Below are 19,970 nucleotides of genomic sequence, written 5' to 3'. Positions count from 1 at the left end.
TATCTCCTGGCCACAGCCCTATGAACAGCCGAGGAAGATACTGGCTTCTTCCACACCTCTAACACCGGATCAAGCAAAGCCTCATTGAATGGCAAAAGAGGCTCCGCTGCAGTAGAGGCCGGATGTAGTACCTCTGCCACCGGCAAAGGCAGGTCCAGAAAGTTAGCTGCCTTTCTTACCACAGCGTGAAAGGTAGCAGCCTCCTCCGTATACTCCCTTGGAGATGATAGGTCCCACTCAGGGGAAGTATCCAGCCCACTGGCTGTATCCAGACCATGAAGTCCATCACCAGAGTCCTCAACCTCTCCTTCCTCCAAGACTTGTTGGTATTCTTGCTCTTCCAAAAGACGAAGAGCACGCCTTCTCGAGTGCAGTCTTTCTTCAATACGCGGAGTCGACATGGCCTCCGCCGAAGTCGAGGTAGGAGCCGGACGAAGAAAGTCACGTCTTGGAGTCTCTGATGGACCCGCCGGAGTCACAGGACGAAATCCTGAAGTCGACAGGATGGAAACCTCCGGGGCCAAAACCTCTGGAGCCACCGGAGCGGCCACATTCCCCAAAGGGAGAAAGGGCATAAAGGGTGCCGGCCGTAAAGGTGCAGGACCACCCAAGGAAAAAGCCAACGGCCCGAAGGACCAGCCGGAGCACCGCCTGGAGCCATCTGCTGAAAGATGGTATGCATTGCATTCAGAAATGCGGTATTATCGGCCCCAGGGGTGGGAAAAGCCGGATACTGGGGGGCCTGAATCGAAGGTGACCCCGATGTCTGTGACGCCGGAGAAAACACCTGAGGCTGCGTCACCTCAATCACAGACGCCTGTCCAAGCGAAGTCGGTGACGCCGGAGAAGGCAGCGGCGTCGATGGATGTGGCTTGACCGTGGGACTGACCTCCCAAGTCTTCCGACGCCGAGCCGAAGGCGACCTCGAACGAGACTCCTTGCTGGAATGGCGCCGTGAATCCCTACGGCGCCGGGAGTCTCGATGACGCCGATGAGACCTTGGCGAAGAAGACTTCTTATGATGTTTTTTCTCTTTCCTTTTCGACTTCGCCATGAATAGTTTAGCCTCACGTTCTTTCAGGGCCTTCGGATTCATGTGCTGACATGAATCACATGTTGCGACGTCATGGTCGGAGCTTAAGCACCATAAACAGTCGGAGTGAGGATCAGTAACGGACATCTTGCCCCCACACTCTCGACAGGGCTTGAAACCCGACTTCCTCTGAGACATTATTACCGCAGAGAAAATCCACGCAGCAGAAAATACACTGTAACTATGAAAGTAACAGTAGCTCCCTCGAAGATAACCGTTTCGAATGCACGGAAAAAAGGGAACTGATGTCGGCACGTCGGCGAGGGCCTCTTATTGCCTGTATGACGTCAGACGGCGACGCGTGGGCTAATGTGACGTCCTCGTTGACGTGCAGAAGCTAGGAAGAAGATTTCCGTTGAATGCTGGCGCCATGGGAGTATTCATTAGGTGAGGAATCCACAGGTAGTTGTATCCATCAGAAACAGAGAGCATACACACATTCAGGGGCAACTGAAGCATAGTGCAACGTAGACCTCGGCATGCAGCAGATGTTTGCAGACGTTGTCGGAGTCACCCTGCACAGCAAAGTCAGTTGAACCACACATGCTAGCGCAATGGCAGCAGAAGGGAGCGGGAAATACAATGCAGCCATGTTCTTGAAGCCACCACCGCAGTTCGACACATCCAAGAAACAACATTGGTGCCAGGTGGACTGCAAGGATTGAAACAGTCAATAACCTCATAGATGTGCTACTGGTATAAGATGGTAAGAAAACCATCAAATATTTGAAAAACCTTGTGAGTGATGGAGTGAAAATAGTGCTAAAGAAATTTCCACAGACAGACATAACATTGTACCGAAAGGTGAAAGAAGCACTAGAAGCCAAGTTCAATCCAATACTGAATGTTAATTAGAAACAGTATATCTTGAACAAAGCATGACAACAGACTGGTGAAACAAAGGGTGAGTTTGTTGAAAGACTTGACGCACTTATTAAACTTTGCATGTTCTGTGGCTTTACCAGTGAAGAAGCCAATCGCCTCAGGATCATCGATGACTGCCTTTCAGATTCTTTTTGAAGGAGCATGTTGAGAGAGACACTCACTCTAGAGAAAATGCTGATGGCTGCGAGAGCGGAGGAATGAAATGAACGACAAGCTGCTGACATAGAAGCAGGGACCGCACACCAGGTGTCAGCGCTGACCATGAAAAACAAGCACAAAACAGATGCACGCAAGTTGACATGGAAAGCAAAACTATGCTTCCGATGTGGATTCTTGTTTCCCCATGAAGGCAAATGTCCAACCCGTGGACAAATCTGTAAGGGTTGTGGGAAACAGAACCACTTCATAACTGTGTGTGGAGCTAAGGAAAAATCAAGCATGTCACGAGGGAAAGAAAATATGTAAGTCAGGACATACTAGAACAGTCTCTCACCCCATGACATGCCTCATTCCTTCAGACATGAGGATGCACACCTGTGCATCTTCTAAACTGCTACAAAGGCAGGGGCTGTTCACAGCCGCAATGCAACACAAAATGCTATCAGTTTGACCAACCATTCATGTCCTACAAGGAACCTCATCTAGTGCATGCTTGCTCAGCTTTGCCACAGCAGCTGATATGGGGTTACTATCTCTCAACTACAACCTCTATGCTCAACCAGAGACTATGAGCCAAGAGCCAATGTTGTTTCATGGTTTGGGAAAACTCAAGACAATGAGAGTACAGCTTCATATCAATGAAGGCATTTGTCCGGTTGCAAAGCGGCACTGTAGAGTTGCTTTCCATCTCCAACAATCTGTAGAGAAAGAGTTGGCAACACTTCTGAAACATGACATCACTGAACTTTCCACAGGCTCCCACCATGGGTGTAGGCAAGTTTTTTCTCACCTTGACCTAAACAAAAGGTACCACCAACTTGAGTTAGAAGAGAATTGCAGATATATTATCACTTTTTTCCACATGTTAATTTGTCCAGATACAACAGACTGAGTTTTTGAGTTTCTTCGGCTGCTGAGATGTTTCAGGATGTTATCTGCAAAGAAATCCAATCTGCTGCAACTGCTTTCAATTATAGTGATAATATTCTGGTCTTTGGGAGAACGCAGAAAGAACACGACAAAGCCCTTGTTTAAGTGTCCCAGTTACTTGCTGATGCAGGTCTCACTTTAAATGCAGCAAAATGTGAATTTAAAAAAACTAAAGTAATGTTTTTTGGATATATATTCTCTGATGGGGGAATTACTTCAGACAAGGTGCAAGCACTGTCACCATCATCCACCCCCACTCACCGCCAGATGTTAACATGGTGCAATTCTTTCTAGGCATGGCCAGTTACTACCCATGATACATTCACAGTCTGGCCACATTGAGTTCCCACACCGAGTATTTTTTCAGTGGTCTTCTCAATGCGATCAGAGTTCCAAAGAAATAAAACATACAATTGAGAATGCAACTGTAATGGCCTACTTCGATCCCGAGCTGCATAACACGGTCACGGTAGATGCAAGCCCGGTGGGGCTGTGGGCAATCCTTGCTCACCACAATGGCCATCTGAATGCCCAGAGACACATTTTGCCTATGCCAATTGAAGCCCTTCTGAAACAGAACGTGTCTACTCTCAGCCACAGAAGGAGAGACTGGCCTGCAAACATTTACATGTATTCCTCCATGGGAAACAATTTAATGTCATCAAGGACCACCAGGAGATGCTCACTATTTTTGGGAACCTGAAGGCTAAGATGCCTCCTTGCGTTAAAAGGTGGTGGTTGAGGCTGCAAGAGTACAACTATAAGATTGTACACAAACCAGAGAAGGATCAGAACCCAGCAAATTACTTTTCACGAGCTACACTACATCTTCCTAGTTGGACTTCCAGGAAGGCTGAAGAATATCTCAATTTTATTGTGAGGTCCAGCACACCAGCGGTGCTGTCTGTGGACCAAATCATTGCTGACACCAACTGTAGGATGCTGGGCTGGCTTACAGTGGGTACCTTTTGGTACTTACACCTTGTGCCAGGTCCAGTTATCCCTTATTAGTATATTAGTAGTGTTCTAGCAGCTTAGGCTGATAGAGGTATCTATAGCAGAGCAGCTTAGGCTGAACTAGGAAACATGCAAAGCTCCTACTATACCACTTATATCATATAGCAATATATCATAAGAAACACAATACTCAGAGTTACTAAAAATAAAGGTACTTTATTTTAGTGACAATATGCCAAAAGTATCTCAGAGGATATATTCCCTTAGGGGGTAAGTAACATACACAAAATATACACACAAACCAAAATCATGTAAGTGAACAGTTAGACAAGTAGTGCAAACACTGTAGAATACAATAGGATGCAATAGGAGACAATAGGCCTAGGGGCAACACAAACCATATACTGAGAAAGTGGAATGCAAACCACGAGTGGACCCCAGGCCTAGTGTAGTGTGTAGAGGGTCACTGGAAGTGTAAGAAAACACTAAAGGTGTCCAAGATACCCCACCCCAAGACCCTGAAAAGTAGGAGTAAAGTTACCCTACTACCCTAGAAACACAGTAAAGTTGTGATAGGGGATTCTGCAAGAACAGCAACTGACTGCAAAGCACTGAAGACTGATTCCTGGACCCGAGGACCTGCAAAGGAAGGGGACCAAGTCCGAGAGTCATTCAAGTGTCCGGGGGGGCAGAAGCCCACTAAACTCCAGATGAAGGTGCAAAAGGGCTGCCTCCGGGTGGAAGAAGCTGAATATTCTGCAACAACGGAAGATGCCAGGAACTTCTCCTTTGCACAGATGTCCCACGGCGTTCTGGAAGATGCAGAGTTGTTTCCATGCAGAAAGACCGCAAACAAGCCTTGCTAGCTGCAAGAGTCGCGGTTGAAGACAATGGGTGCTGCCCGGGCCCAAGAAGGACCAGGAGGTCGCCCCTTGGAGGAGGAGACAGAGGGGGCACTCAGCAATACAGAGAGCCCATGCAGAAGCAGACAGCACCCGCAGAAGCACTTGAACAGGCGTTCAAGAAAACTGAGCACGCCGGTCGTCTCAACACTACAAAAGAGGGTCCCACAAAGCCGGTGGTCAACTCAGCGAGTTGAGCAATGCAGGACGGAGTGCTGGGGACCTGGGCTATGCTGTGCACGAAGGATTCCTTACTAAAGTGCACAGAAGCCCCAGCAGCTGCAGTTCACGCAGTACGCAGGATTACTGTCTGGCGTGGGGAGGCAAGGACTTACCTCCACCAAATTTGGACAGAAGGACCTCTGGGCTGTCTGGGTCACTTGGATCCAGCTCCTGTGTTCCAGGGACCACACTCGTCAAGATGAGAGGGGTCCCAGAGGACCGGTGATGCAGAAGTTTGGTGCCTGCGTTAGCAGGTGGAAGATTGCGTCAACCCACGGGAGATTTCTTCTAAGCTTCCAGTGCAGGGTGAAGGCAGACAACCCTCAGAGCATGCACCACCAGGAAACAATTGAGAAAGTCGGCAGGATTAGGCGCTACAATGTTGCTGGTAGTCATCTTGCTACTTTGTTGCGGTTTTGCAGGCGTCCTGGAGCAGTCAGCGGTCGATCCTTGGCAGAAGTTGAAGAGAGAGATGCAGAGGAACTCTGGTGAGCTCTTGCATTCGTTATCTGAAGAGAAACCCACAGGAGAAACCCTAAATAGCCCTAAGAGGAGGACTGGCTACCTAACCAGGTAAGAACCTATCAGGAGGGGTCTCTGACGTCATCTGCTGGCAATGGCCATTCAGGGGCCTCCATTGTGCCCTCACACCTCTGCATTCAAGATGGCAGAGGTCATGGACACACTGGAGGAGCTCTGGGGTGGTGTGGGACAGGGGAGTGGTCACTCCCTTTTCCTTTGTCCAGTTTCGCGCCAGAGCAGAGGTTGGGGGGGGGGATCAAGGAAGGCACCATCTGTGTCCTTCAAAACATTCCCAGAGGCCAGGAGAGGCTACTCCTCTCAGGCCCTTAACACATATTTCCAAAGGGAGAGGGTGTAACACCCTCTGTCAGGGGAAATCCTTTGTTCTGCCTTCATGGGACTGGGCTGCCCAGGCCCCAGAAGGGCAGAAACCTGTCTGAGGGTTGGCAGCAGCGGTAGCGGCAGTGAAAACCCCAGAGAGCTAGTTTGGCAGTACCCGGGGTCCATGCTGGAGCCCCGGGGATGCATGGGATTGGCACTCCAATACCAGATTTGGCATGGGGGGGTAATTCCATGATCTTAGACATGTTACATTGCCATATTCGGAGTTAACATTGTCAAGCTACATATAGGTATTGACCTATATGTAGTGCACGTGTGTAATGGTATCCCTGCACTCACAAAGTCCGGGGAAATTGCCCTGAACTATGTGGGGGCACCTTGGCTAGTGCCAGGGAGCCCTCACACTTAGTAACTTGGCACCTAGCCTTCACTTAAGTGAGGGTTAGACATATAGGTGACTTATAGGTTACTTAAGTGCAGTGTAAAATGGCTGTGAAATAACGTGGACATTATTTCACTCAGGCTGCAGTGGCAGTCCTGTGTAAGAATTTTCTGAGCTCCCTATGGGTGGCAAAAGAAATGCTGCAGTCCATAGGGATCTCCTGGAACCCCAATACCCTGGGTACCGAGGTACCATATACTAGGGAATTATAAGGGTGTTCCAGTGGGCCAATTAGAATTGGTGAAAATGGTCACTAGCCTGCAGTGACAAGTTTAAAAGCAGAGAGAGCATAAGCACTGAGGCTCTGGTTAGCAGAGCCTCAGTGACACAGTTAGGCACCACACAGGGAGCACATATAGGGCACAAACTATGAGCACTGGGGTCCTGGCTAACAGGATCCCAGTGACACAGGCAAAAACAAACTGACACACAAGTAAAAATGGGGGTAACATGCCAGGCAAGATGGTAATTTCCTACACCAACACAGACCAAAACAAGAACATTGTCATGAACTCATTGATACACAATCATGGAGACAATGCGCATAGCCTTTGGCTGATGATTATGAATTCCAAATGAGTTAATGAATGAGTTAGCAGTCACACAAGATTCCATAATACTGAGAAGCTCTAGAATCGTCATACATGAGAGCCTAAGGCAATAGGTCATTAAGTTGGCCCATGAAGGACATTGAAGCGTCGTAGCCACCAAAAGGCTAGATGAGCGAGTAGAAAAGGAATTGAAAGCATGCCACATCTGCAACCTCCTGTCCCCCAAGGTGACGTAACATACAGAGACTATGTCCGACCTTCCTGCCCATGCCTGGAAGAGAGTCGTAGTTGAGGTCTTCAGACCATTAGGAGATTGAATATTCCTGTTTTCCAGTGGTGGAAACACTATCCTCGACAACTCATGATAAAGTCATAAAATGGCTTGATAACATCTTTGCAAATTGGGGTATATCAAAGATAGTCAAATTTGTTAATGGCCCACCCTTTAACACCAAAGAGTTTCTTGTATGACAACTTCAAACACCAAAAGAACACACCCATCTGACCCCAAGCCAATTGTGTAGTTGAAAGATGTATGGGCACCCTCAATAGTGTAATTCAATGAGCGTCCTTGGAAGGAATTGATTTGAGCTATGTGCTATGCTCTCCAGACTTATCAATCAACTCCTCACTCTAAAACTGGTGAGAGCCGAGCTACCTTGATTGGGAAAGCCCTCGGTACAAACTACCTTAATGTACATCAGACTGAGCAGTGAATACTGACAAACTTTGTGACACTGACACTATTTATAACAGCAAAACGAAAACATATGCTGATCAACAATGACATTTCTAAGAAGCAATTTTTCACAAAGGAGACTGGGTACTGATAAAGCAGAGGCAGAAACTTAAGACAGACACACCCCTTTTGCCACTGACCCATTACAGGTGGTGGCATGGAGGGGACATGGTGACAGCACATCGTCCTAAGAAATCCATCACTCGGAACACATCACAATTAAAACACCTACCTCAACACTTGCCAGCTTCTGCAACTACGGTGGTGGAGGAGACTACACCTGCATGTCCAGAGCCTGAGCATGTCCCACCATTGCCTGATATGGGTGGACCTCAATCAACTTGAATCACCCAAGCCGGCAGACAAGTACGGGCTCCTCGTAGACTGACTGAGATGTGATTTCAAATGACGTATGCCACCTTTTATTTAACAAACGGGAATATGTAGCATATTAATGGTATAAATGACAAACGCACTAGGACCCTTGAGACACTTGGTGGACTCTGAACAGGAACTACATGATATGCAAGAGAGGTGTTCCAGTCTGGTTTTGGGAAAAAATGGCATAATGTGCAGTGTGTTAATGGATGTTGGAGGCTAAAGATATGCTCAACCACAGCTCCTGTGTGTGGTGTAATCTACTTGAATGCCCAAGGGCTGGGGAATTCGCTACACTCTGCAGTTAATTAACATGTCTAAAATATTACCAGAACTAGCTACCCTTTTTTTAAGCCTCTGACTAAAATGTTACTTTCTTTTGCTTTTCACAAGCACTCTATTGCCCTGTTCAGTATGAAAGTGAATGTTTATTTTAACTGTCCAAGATATCGCACATCTGCTGGAGCATCTAGAAGATAACCCACACCTCTGCTTCAAACCTTTAAATCAGTGGTTCCCACCCAACCTGTGGGCCGGGGACCCCTGGGGGTCCGAGAAGCCTCCTCAGGGGGTCCGCTGCTGCTTAAAAAATGTAATAATATTAGGTCCCAACTATCAGTAATGACTCCCTGGGGGTCCCGGTGTTCCAATAATGATTCAGTGGGGGTCCCCGGGCTCCAGTATTGATAAAATGGGGGTCCACAGAAGTCAAAAGGTTGGGAACTACTGCTTTAAATCGTTTGAAAAAATAATTGTTAACAAAGTGTATTGTGCAATGGATTGCACCGCTCCAAAAAATGCAGTGACTTACACTATACATCAGCGACTACTAATTTATCCTTGGGATAAATTATACCTGTAATACACGAATACATTATACAGTTTTACAAAATTATAGTTTATGCCATTAAGCGTTGCATTTAATTTTCTGCCGTGTTTGTTTGTGTCCGTGGAGAGCTTGAAAAACGTCTTCTCTAATGGGACAGCAGAAGCCAAAAAATCTCCATTAAAGACAAATATCAGTTATTACCGGACTTGTTTTCCTAGCAGAGATAAGAATCAGATTTCCGCGTGCTTAGTTTATAAAATATTTTCCCAACTATAATCTCAATATCCGTTAATCTCAATATCCGTCTGCTTCCAGAAAACGAAAAGCACGAAAAACGCAATACCCATACTTTTAAAAAACACAATATGAATCGCCCACCTTCTCAGCCCCTCAGTTTACACGGAAACAAACCGCTCTGCAAGTGACATAACTTCCGGTACCAACCGAAATGCTCCGGCGATATGCTTGTCAACCAGCACTCGTTAGGGCTCCCCTGCAGGCTGCACGCATGCGCTGTCGCTATGGGGACGATCGATTGTTTAGAATAAAAACAAGCACTGTCAAATCAAATAGCTCTGGTGACTGGTGTATGCGCATGTCATTGGCTTTGTCAATCGGTTGGGGGGTGGGTAACGGGAGTTGAGTGGATAAGGGGGGGGGGGGGGGTGCGGGTGATGGGAGTTGGTAGGGTGGGTAACAGGGCGGTCAAACAAGCGCTATGAAGTCTCCAGCGCTGGCCGCTTATAGCGTTTTGCTTACTTCTGTTAGTGGGAAAAGGAGAAATAGCAGACCAAGATGGACACCGGAACTTTTCCCCCCATATACCAGTCAAGCATTTTGTACAGTGTAGCACTTTGGCGCTTGATCTGGTGTGTCCCATGGCCAGAAAGTACAAGAACATTGGACACAGGACGTGAGAGGCCAGTAGCACATGAGCGGATAATATGGGTAATTAGGAGATAGTGACCAGTGTGAGAAACCGCAATCGATGAGGTTCTTATTTAATTCACCTATTTGCCCAGCTCAATATTAATCCTTAGAGCAAAGTCAAACTAAACTTTCGACAGCAGGTTACGGACAGTTTCTACAGCTGGCAACCAACCCACTGAGCCCTGCCTAGAGTCATCCATGGGCAGCACGTAGAAGGCCCCACCCTTGTTTTTATTTATCCTTTCCTGAGCACGTTTCAGCGGACCTCACATTATGGATGAAGGAACCAGTGGGCAGCGAAGCTATAACCATAATAATAACTTGTATTATAGCAGATGATAAAAGTATTGAAAGTTCGTAAATAATGCCCGTATTATTTGCATGAACTGACCTCTCGGGATAAAACGTCTTTCTGTTTACAAGAGCAAATGCTCATGGCCATGTACAGGGATGGCTCATCCGTTAGGGCAGAAGAGCGTTGTTCCCCGCCAGCAGCGGCAGCTACAAAACCTTTACCAGAAAACAATAATAAACTGAGTTTACCAGAAAACAATAATAAACTGATTTTATTATTATTTTCTGGTAAAGGGGCGGGGCCAAAGGGGTGACAAGCAATGAGGGGGAGTGCATAGCACTCTCCCACACTGCGCATGTGTGTTTAGCCAGCCCGGACTGCACATGTATGTTTGGCCGGCCATCTCTGGTCCAGCCAAACACACGTGCACAGTAGGCTCTCTCCAACGCAGCAATACAGCTACCAGGCTGGAAAGAGCATGCACAGGCTCCCAGTCCACCTGGGAGCGCCCTGACTGGGCGCGCAGCGCCAACCCTGACGCTGTCAGGATTGGCAGCAGGGCAGGCTGGTAGCCTCTGCCTGCAGCCTGCGACAGAGGAGAGGAGCAGCGCTGCGGTGAGTGAAGGTAAGTGTTTTGTTTTTTATTAAATTAATGTTAATCCCGTCTCCCCCTGCACGCTCTGCGAGCTGCTACTGCATGTGAAACTGAAAGCTATTAGTAATGAAACCTGTGACCTTCAAATGACACACAGAGCTTAGCAGCAGGCGCCTAGCAGATGCACTATCTTCCATGTCCTGTAACCCCAGATCTGGCTTGTATTCCCTCAAAGATGACTGGTCCCAGCAGTGTGGTTGAAAACTCACTGTCTCGCGGGAACCCGAATCCAGTACGATCTCTACCGCTGGAAATTTGGAATGACTGCCTATAACTATTAAGGTGAACCTTTTGTCAAGAAAACTCCTGAAGTCCATACTTAGGGATGAACAAGGTGTCACTACTGCCCTCTCAGTGATTACAGGTGCCACCGGAGGTTCTGCACTCGTAAGCACAAAGGACTGACAGCTCTTTACCTGGTCCTCTACCATTCAATCCATCCCGAGAACCATACTTTTCTCTGAAGACAAACTTTGGTTTTGGCTATACCCTGTTGCCTCTGATGTGCCAGCTCCACAGTGCAGCTCCATAATCAGCGGGGTATGACTATTTGGTGTCCTCTCAAAACAAGCCCTTCTTCACTTTCACCGAGTTCATCGCTATACCTTCACTGCTGTGTTCTTGCTTCTCTCTAAATTTCCATCAGTCCCCTCAAATCATCTAGAACATTTTTCCACTGCCTTTCTTTTAAGGGACTCTTAACTCTTTCCAGACAGGCATCAGTGTTGGCCTCTGCAATTTCTTCCACCGACAGTGCCTTAGGACACGTCATTCTCATGAAGCCATCAGCTCCGCTTCATCATCTCCCTCATCTCTGGGGTCCATCACCATGGGGTGACGTGATAGGTAGTCAGCAGGGTTGTTTACGCCGGGTCGATACACTGCATCAAAAGAATATGGTTGCAACTGAACAGCCCACCGTTCAATCCTTAGGGACCGTGTCATGCCATATCGGTGAACCAGCAGTTTGTGGTTGGCTATCACTCTAAATTTCTGGTCATACAAGTACAGCTGAAAATGCTAGTATGACCCACCTAACCATCAAAGCTTCTCTCTCTCCCTAGCTGTGAATGCTTGACTCGCATACTCAATGGGCACTGTAGGACTCTGGCTCTATATGTAGTGTGCAAAATGTTGTGCAACAACACGTTTATTTACAGAGGTAAAAACAAGACCACCTAATGCTCTAATTTTTATGGTAGCTTGGTCGAGCAGTTAGGCTAATCTGAGAGAAGTGCAAAGCATTTGTTGCACTCACAGTATTAATAAATGAAAATACACACTCAAAAAAATAACCCAAGACCAATTTACAAAAATACTTCACATTTGTATACATTTTTTAAGACCAAGATCATCAAAATCAGGTACGCACTTTATAAGTGTAGGAGGCTGGCCTGGCTTGTAGTGGGTACCAATGGGTACACACACTCTGTACCAGGTCCAGTTATCCCTTATTAGTGTAGAAGAGGTGTTTCTAGCAGCTTAGGCTGATAGAAGGTAGCTATAGCAGAGCAGCTTAGGCTGAACTAGGAGACATGCAAAGCTCCTACAATACCACTGGTGTCATATGCACAATATCATAAGAAAACACAATACACAGATATACTAAAAATAAAGGTACTTTTTATGACAATATGCCAAAAGTATCTCAGTGAGTACCCTCAGTATGAGGATGCCAAATATACACAAGATATATGTACACAATACCAAAAATATGCAGTAATAGCAAAAGGAAGTAATGCAAGCAATGTAAAGTTACAGTAGATTGCAATAGGAGCACATAGGTATAGGGGCAAAATAAACCATATACTCCAAAAGTGGAATGCGAACCACGAATGGACCCCAAACCTATGAGAGCAGTCCAGTGTGCCAGCAACACCTCTGTTTCCAAGATGGCAGAGGCCTGGAGCACACTGGAGGAGCTCTGGGCACCTCCCCTGGGAGGTGCAGGTCAGGGGAGTGGTCACTCCCCTTTCCTTTGTCCAGTTTCGCGCCAGAGCAGGGCTGGGGGATCCCTGAACCGGTGTAAACTGGCTTATGCAGAGATAGGCACCATCTGTGCCCATCAAAGCATTTCCAGAGGCTGGGGGAGGCTACTCCTCCCCAGCCCTGACACCTTTTTCCTCTCTCAGGAAGTCCTTTGTTCTGCCTTCCTGGGCCAGGCCTGGCTGGACCCCAGGAGGGCAGAAACCTGTCTCAGGGGTTGGCAGCAGCAGCAGCTGCAGTGAAACCCCGGGAAAGGTAGTGTGGCAGTACCCGGGTCTGTGCTAGAGACTCGGGGGATTCTGGCATTGGGGAGACAATTCCATGATCTTATACATGTTACATGGCCATGTTCGGAGTTACCATTGTGACGCTATACATAGGTAGTGACCTATGTATAGTGCACGCGTGAAATGGTGTCCCCGCACTCACAAAGTCCGGGAAATTTGCCCTGAACAATGTGGGGGCACCTTGGCTAGTGCCAGGGTGCCCACACACTAAGTAACTTTGCACCCAACCTTCCCCAGGTGAAGGTTAGACATATAGGTGACTTATAAGTTACTTAAGTGCAGTGGTAAATGGCTGTGAAATAACGTGGACGTTATTTCACTCAGGCTGCAGTGGCAGGACTGTGTAAGAATTGTCAGAGCTCCCTATGGGTTACAAAAGAAATGCTGCAGCCCATAGGGATCTCCTGGAACCCCAATACCCTGGGTACCTCAGTACCATATACTAGGGAATTATAAGGGTGTTCCAGTATGCCAATGTGAATTGGTGAAATTGGTCACTAGCCTGTTAGTGACAATTTGGAAAGCAGAGAGAGCATAACCACTGAGGTTCTGGTTAGCAGAGCCTCAGTGAGACAATTAGTCATCACACAGGGAACACATACAGGGCACACTTATGAGCACTGGGGCCCTGGCTGGCAGGGTCCCAGTGACACATACACTAAAACAACATATATACAGTGAAATATGGGGGTAACATGCCAGGCAAGATGGTACTTTCCTACACAAGCCCCCCCCCCCCCCAAACGAAGGACAATAAGACTAGCCATGACCTGATGAGTCTTCATTGTCTAAGTGGAAATATCTGGAGAGTCCATCTGCCTTGGAGTGGGTACTCCCAGGTCTATGTTCCACTGTATAGTCCATTTCCTGTAGAGATATGGACCACCTCAACAATTTAGGGTTTTCACCTTTCATTTGTTTTAGCCAAAGTAGAGGTTTGTGGTCTGTCTGAACAATGAAGTGAGTGCCAAACAGGTATGGCCTCAACTTCTTCAGTGCCCAGACCACAGCAAAGGCCTCCCTCTCTATGGCAGACCAACGCTTTTCTCTAGGGGTCAACCTCTTGCTGATAAAAGCAACAGGTTGATCCTGGCCCTCAGAATTGAGTTGTGATAAGACTGCCCCTACCCCTAATTCAGATGCATCAGTTGTAACAATGAATTTCTTGGAGTAACATGGCTTTTTAGGACAGGTGCAGTGCACATGGCCTGTTTCAGCTCATCAAAAGCTTTTTGACAGCTAGCTGTCTACAATTCCTTTTTAGGCATCTTCTTGGAAGTGAGATCATTAAGTGGGGCTGCAATCGAGCCATCATTCTTAATGAACCTCCTGTAATACCCAGTGAGGCCTAAGAAGGCTCTCACCTGGGTCTGAGTTGTAGGGGGAACCCAATCCATGATTGTCTGGATTTTCCCCTGAAGTGGTGCAATCTGTTCTCCACCTACCAGGTGTCCCAGATAAACCACATTCCCCTGCCCCATCTGGATCTTTGAAGCCTTGATAGTGAGGCCTGCCTTTTGCAGGGCCTCCAAAACATTCCACAGGTGGACCAGGTGATCATCCCAGGTGGAGCTAAAGACAGCTATATCGTCCAGATATGCTGCACTAAAAGCCTCCAACCCTTGCAGGACTGTATTCACCAACCTCTGAAAAGTGGCAGGTGCATTTTTCAAACCAAAGGGCATTACTGTGAATTGGTAGTGCTCTCCAATAGTCGAAAATGCAGTTTTTGCTTTAGCATCCTCTGATAACTTGATCTGCCAGTACCCTGCAGTCAAATCAAAGGTGCTTAGATACTTGGCAGATGCCAGTGTATCTATGAGCTTATCTGCCCTGGGTATAGGGTGAGCATCCGTTTTTGTTACCTGGTTGAGACCTCTGTAATCTACACAGAACCTCATCTCTCTTTTCCCATCTTTTGAGTGAGGCTTTGGTACAAGCACCACAGGAGAGGCCCATGGGCTTTCAGAATGTTCAACCACTCCTAGTTCAAGCATTTTCTGAACTTCTTGTTTTATGCAGTCCCTGACATGGTCAGGCTGCCTATAGATCTTACTTTTGACAGGCATGCTGTCTCCAGTATCTATAGTGTGCTCACACCAAGAAGTGGTGCCTGGCACAGTAGAAAAGAGTTCAGAAAACTGACCTAGGAGATTTATGCAGTTGTCTTTCTGCTCAGTAGTAAGACAGTCTGCCAAAACTACACCTTCCACCAGAGCATCCTGTTCTGTGGAAGAGAAGAGATCAGGAAGAGGGTCACTCTCTTCTTCCTGTCCTTCATCTGTTGCCATGAGCAGTGTGAGATCAGCCCTGTCATAGTAGGGTTTTAGGCGATTGACATGGAGCACCCTAAGGGGACTCCTGGCAGTGCCCAGGTCAACCAAATAGGTGACCTCTCCCTTCTTTTCAACAATGAGATGGGGTCCACTCCATTTGTCTTGGAGTGCTCTTGGGGCCATAGGCTCCAATACCCACACCTTCTGTCCTGATTGGTACTGAATCAGAACAGCCTTCTGGTCATGCCATTGCTTTTGGAGCTCTTGGCTGGCCTGAAGGTTTTTACTGGCCTTTTTCATGTACTCAGCCATTCTGGATCTTAGGCCGAGTACATAGTCCACGATGTCTTGCTTGGGAGCTTTTAAAGGTTGTTCCCAACCCTCCTTCACAAGTGTTAGGGGACCTCTTACAGGGTGTCCAGATAGGAGTTCAAAGGGGCTGAAGCCCACTCCTTTCTGGGGTACCTCCTTGTAAGCAAAAAGGAGGCAAGGTAACAGGACATCCCATCTCCTCCTGAGTTTTTCAGGGAGTCCCATTATTATTCCTTTGAGAGTTTTATTAAACCTCTCTACCAGTCCATTTGTTTGTGGATGATAAGGTGTGGTGAATTTGTATGTTACACCACATTCCTTCCACATGGCCTTTAAGTATGCAGACATAAAGTTGCTACCCCTGTCTGATACAACCTCTTTTGGGAAACCCACCCTGGAAAAGATTCCCAGGAGGGCTTTTGCCACTGCAGGAGCTGTAGTGGTCCTTAGAGGAATAGCTTCAGGATATCTTGTGGCATGGTCCACTATCACCAAGATAAACCTATTGCCTGAAGCAGTAGGAGGGTCAAGGGGGCCAACTATGTCAACCCCTACCCTTTCAAAGGGAACCCCAACCACAGGTAGTGGAATAAGGGGAGCCTTTGGAGTGCCACCAGTCTTGCCACTGGCTTGGCAGGTCACACAAGATTTACAAAAGTCTTTTGTGTCCTCTGACATCCTAGGCCAGTGAAACAGGGGGACAAGCCTTTCCCATGTTTTAATCTGACCCAAATGTCCAGCCAAGGGAATGTTGTGTGCCAGAGTTAGGAGGAACTCTCTGTACTGCAGGGGAATGACCAATCTCCTGGCTGCTACAGGTTTTGAGTCCCTTGCCTCTGTGTACAAGAGGTTGTCCTCCCAGTAAACTCTATGTGAGTCACTGACATCCCCATTTTGCTGCTTGACAGCTTGCTGTCTGAGACCCTCTAATGTGGGACAGGTTTGCTGTGCCACACTCAGCTCCTTCCTGGCAGGCCCCCCTCCACCCAAAAGCTCAGCAGTGTCTGCTGCCAGCTCCTCTGGTGAAGGTTCTGCACAGGGTGGAAATTCTTCTTCCTCAGAAGTTGAATCATCTGTAGAGGGAGGGATAGTGGGTAGGGATTTACCCTTACTAACCCTAGCTTTAGGGAGCACTTGGTCCATTGTTCCAGGATCCAAGTCACCCTGTCCTTTTTGCTTTTTGGCCTGAGCCCTTGTCAAAGCAAAAATATGCCCATGAATGCCCAGCATTGCTGCATGAGCCTCCAACTCCACTTCTGCCCAAGCTGATGTCGCTAAATCGTTCCCTAGTAGTCAGTCTACAGGTAAATCTGAGGCAACCACAACTTTCTTTGGACCAGTAACCCCCCCACCCAGTTGAGATTCACAACAGCCATGGGGTGGCTAAGAGGGTTGTTATGAGCGTCTGTCACTTGGTACTGGTGATGAAGTAGGTGTTGTTCAGGGTGTACCAGTTTCTCTATTACCATGGTAACACTGGCACCTGTGTCCCTGTAGGCCTGAACCTCAACACCAGTGATTAGGGGAAGTTGCTTGTACTTATCCATATTAAGGGGACAAGCAACCAAGGTGGCCAAATCAATGGCACCTTCAAAGACTAGCACAGCCTCTGTGGTCTCCCTAACAAGACCAACCCCAACTAAATTACCAAAAGTGAGCCCAGCTACTCCCTTGGATTGGCTATTAGTAGGTTTGCTCCCACCACCACTGCTATAACTGGGGGCACTAGAGGTTGCAGTAGGGGTTGTGGTAGTGGGAGGCTTGGTGCTTTTCTTTGGACAACTGGCATCAGTTGTCCAATGGCCTTTTACTTTACATAAATAGCACCATGGTTTCTTTACTTGATTAGAAGAGGATTTGGACCCACCACCCCCACCAGAGTGTTTTTGTGGGCCTGATGAAGACTCATTTTTAGATTTGTCCCCACCCTTGTCTGAAGACTTACCATCCTTCTTCTTGCCATCCTTGTCACCCCCTGTATGAACTTTTCTGTTCACTCTTGTTCTGACCCATTTGTCTGCCTTCTTTCCCAATTCTTGGGGAGAGGTCAGATCTGAGTCCACTAGATATTGGTGTAACAAATCAGACACACAGTTATTCAGAATATGCTCTCTCAGGATTAGATTGTACAGGCTTTCATAGTCAGAAACTTTACTGCCATGTAACCACCCCTCCAAGGCCTTCACTGAATAGTCAACAAAGTCTACCCAGTCTTGTGAGGACTCTTTTCTGGTTTCTCTGAACTCAATCCTGTATTGTTCAGTGGTTAAGCCAAATCCATCCAAGAGTGCATTCTTCAAAATTGTAAAATTATTGGCATCACTTCCTTAACAGTAAGGAGCCTATCCCTACCCTTTCCACTGAAAGATAGCCATAGGATAGCATCCCACTGCCTTTGAGGGGCCCCCTATACCACACAGGCCCTCTCAAGTGCAGCCAACCACTTGTTTATGTCATCCCCCTCCTTGTAAGGGGGTACTATCTTGTGCAGATTCCTAGAATCATGCTCTTTCACAGGATTGCTATCGGGAATACTGCTGCTGCCACCATGGGGTCCAAACCCCAACCTCTGTCTCTCTTTTTCTAAGTATAGGGATTCCCTGTCTAGAGCCAGCTGTTGCTGTTTAAGCTTCAGCCTGGTCTCTTCCACTCTCAACGTATTGAGTTCCCTTTCTAACATCTTGTCATCAGGCTGGGTGGGTTGGGAATGTTTTGACACAGAAGAAATATTTGAATGAGCAGAGGGAGACCTGTCCCTAACAGTTGGCACCCTAACAACCTGGCCTGCAGGAACAAAAACATCCCTACTGTGATGGGAGCTTCTATTACTACCAGCATTGCTAGGTGGTCTGCTAAGGGGCAGATTAAGAAGGGAACCGTGTAACACTCTCTCAAGGGGCTCCCCTGAGTCAGAGTGTGAGCTATCTATCAACTTTTCAGATGAGGTGCCACCCTGGGCCTTATCATTTTCAATAAGCATATTAGACAGTAACTCTCTAGAAGGGTTCTTACCTACCACTAAACCTCTATCATTACAGAGACTCCTTAGGCTCTTAAAGTTAAGGTGGTCATAAGTTGTACTGACCAAATTAAGGGGAGTTCCTACACCAGACATGATAGAAAAAGGTTTAGAGACAGATAAAAGATAGAAAAAGTTTCAGGACTTTTTAAGGAACAAGAAAAAAAATGTTTTCAACTTTTTGAAACTTTTTGAAAGTTTAGGAGTACTTTTCAGCACTTAGCAGATAGTGTAAGAGAAGAAAAGCAAAACTTTTTGGTTAGGTGTACAAACACTGAACTTGTTTTGTACATTATTCTCTTATGAAAAGTACACAATGACAAAGTGGTAAGTAGTTGCAAGTACTTATCCCATCGCTGTACAACCAATGTAGGAGGCTGGCCTGGCTTGTAGTGGGTACCAAGGGGTACTTACACTCTGTACCAGGTCCAGTTATCCCTTATTAGTGTAGAAGAGGTGTTTCTAGCAGCTTAAGCTGATAGAAGGTAGCTATGGCAGAGCAGCTTAGTCTGAACTAGGAGACATGCAAAGCTCCTACTATACCACTGGTGTCATATGCACAATATCATAAGAAAACACAATACACAGATATACTAAAAATAAAGGTACTTTATTTTTATGACAATATGCCAAAAGTATCTCAGTGAGTACCCTCAGTATGAGGATGCCAAATATACACAAGATATATGTACACAATACCAAAAATATGCAGTAATAGCAAAAGGAAGTAATGCAAGCAATGTAAAGTTACAGTAGATTGCAATAGGAGCACATAGGTGTAGGGGGCAACACAAACCATATACTCCAAAAGTGGAATGCGAACCACGAATGGACCCCAAACCTATGTGAGCTTGTAGAGGGTTGCTGGGACTGTAAGAAAACAGTGAGGGTTAGAAAAATAGCCCACCCCAAGACCCTGAAAAGTAGGTGTAAAGTGCACCTATAACCCCCAGAGAGCACAGAAGCTGTGATAGGGGATTTCTGCAAGGAAGACCAACACCAGCAAAGCAACAACAGTGGATTTCCGGATCTGAGTACCTGTGAAACAAGGGGACCAAGTCCAAGAATCGCGACAATGTCGAGAGTGGGCAGATGCCCAGGAAATGCCAGCTGAGGGTGCAAAAAAGCTGCCACCGGATGGAAGAAGGTTTGGTTTCTGCAAGAACGAAGAGGACTAGGAACTTCCCCTTTGGAGGATGGATGTCCCACGTCGTGAAGAAGCTCGCAGAGGTGTTCCCACGCAGAGAGACCGCAAACAA

At 47.0% G+C, this 19,970-nt stretch overlaps 1 protein-coding gene across 2 annotated transcripts in view; it reads right to left on the bottom strand.

Moving 5' to 3' along the window:
- The window catches only part of TMEM218 (transmembrane protein 218), a 111,462-nt gene extending 101,991 nt beyond the window's left edge, over positions 1 to 9,471 (bottom strand). Inside the window, exon 1 of one of the 2 annotated variants that reach the window (XM_069225623.1) lies at positions 9,396 to 9,471. The gene's annotated coding sequence lies outside the window, so the exon portion shown is untranslated. Of the gene's footprint in view, positions 1 to 9,329 lie in introns of both variants that reach the window. The other variant, XM_069225622.1, reaches the window with a different exon arrangement.
- Positions 9,472 to 19,970: the final 10,499 nt, after the last annotated feature.

The sequence above is a fragment of the Pleurodeles waltl genome, chromosome 3_1 (genome assembly GCF_031143425.1).
Source record: "Pleurodeles waltl isolate 20211129_DDA chromosome 3_1, aPleWal1.hap1.20221129, whole genome shotgun sequence".
Classification (NCBI taxonomy): Eukaryota; Metazoa; Chordata; class Amphibia; order Caudata; family Salamandridae; genus Pleurodeles; species Pleurodeles waltl.
Note: the sequence above shows the minus strand (reverse complement) of the source record. Positions and strands in the feature narration are given on the sequence as shown.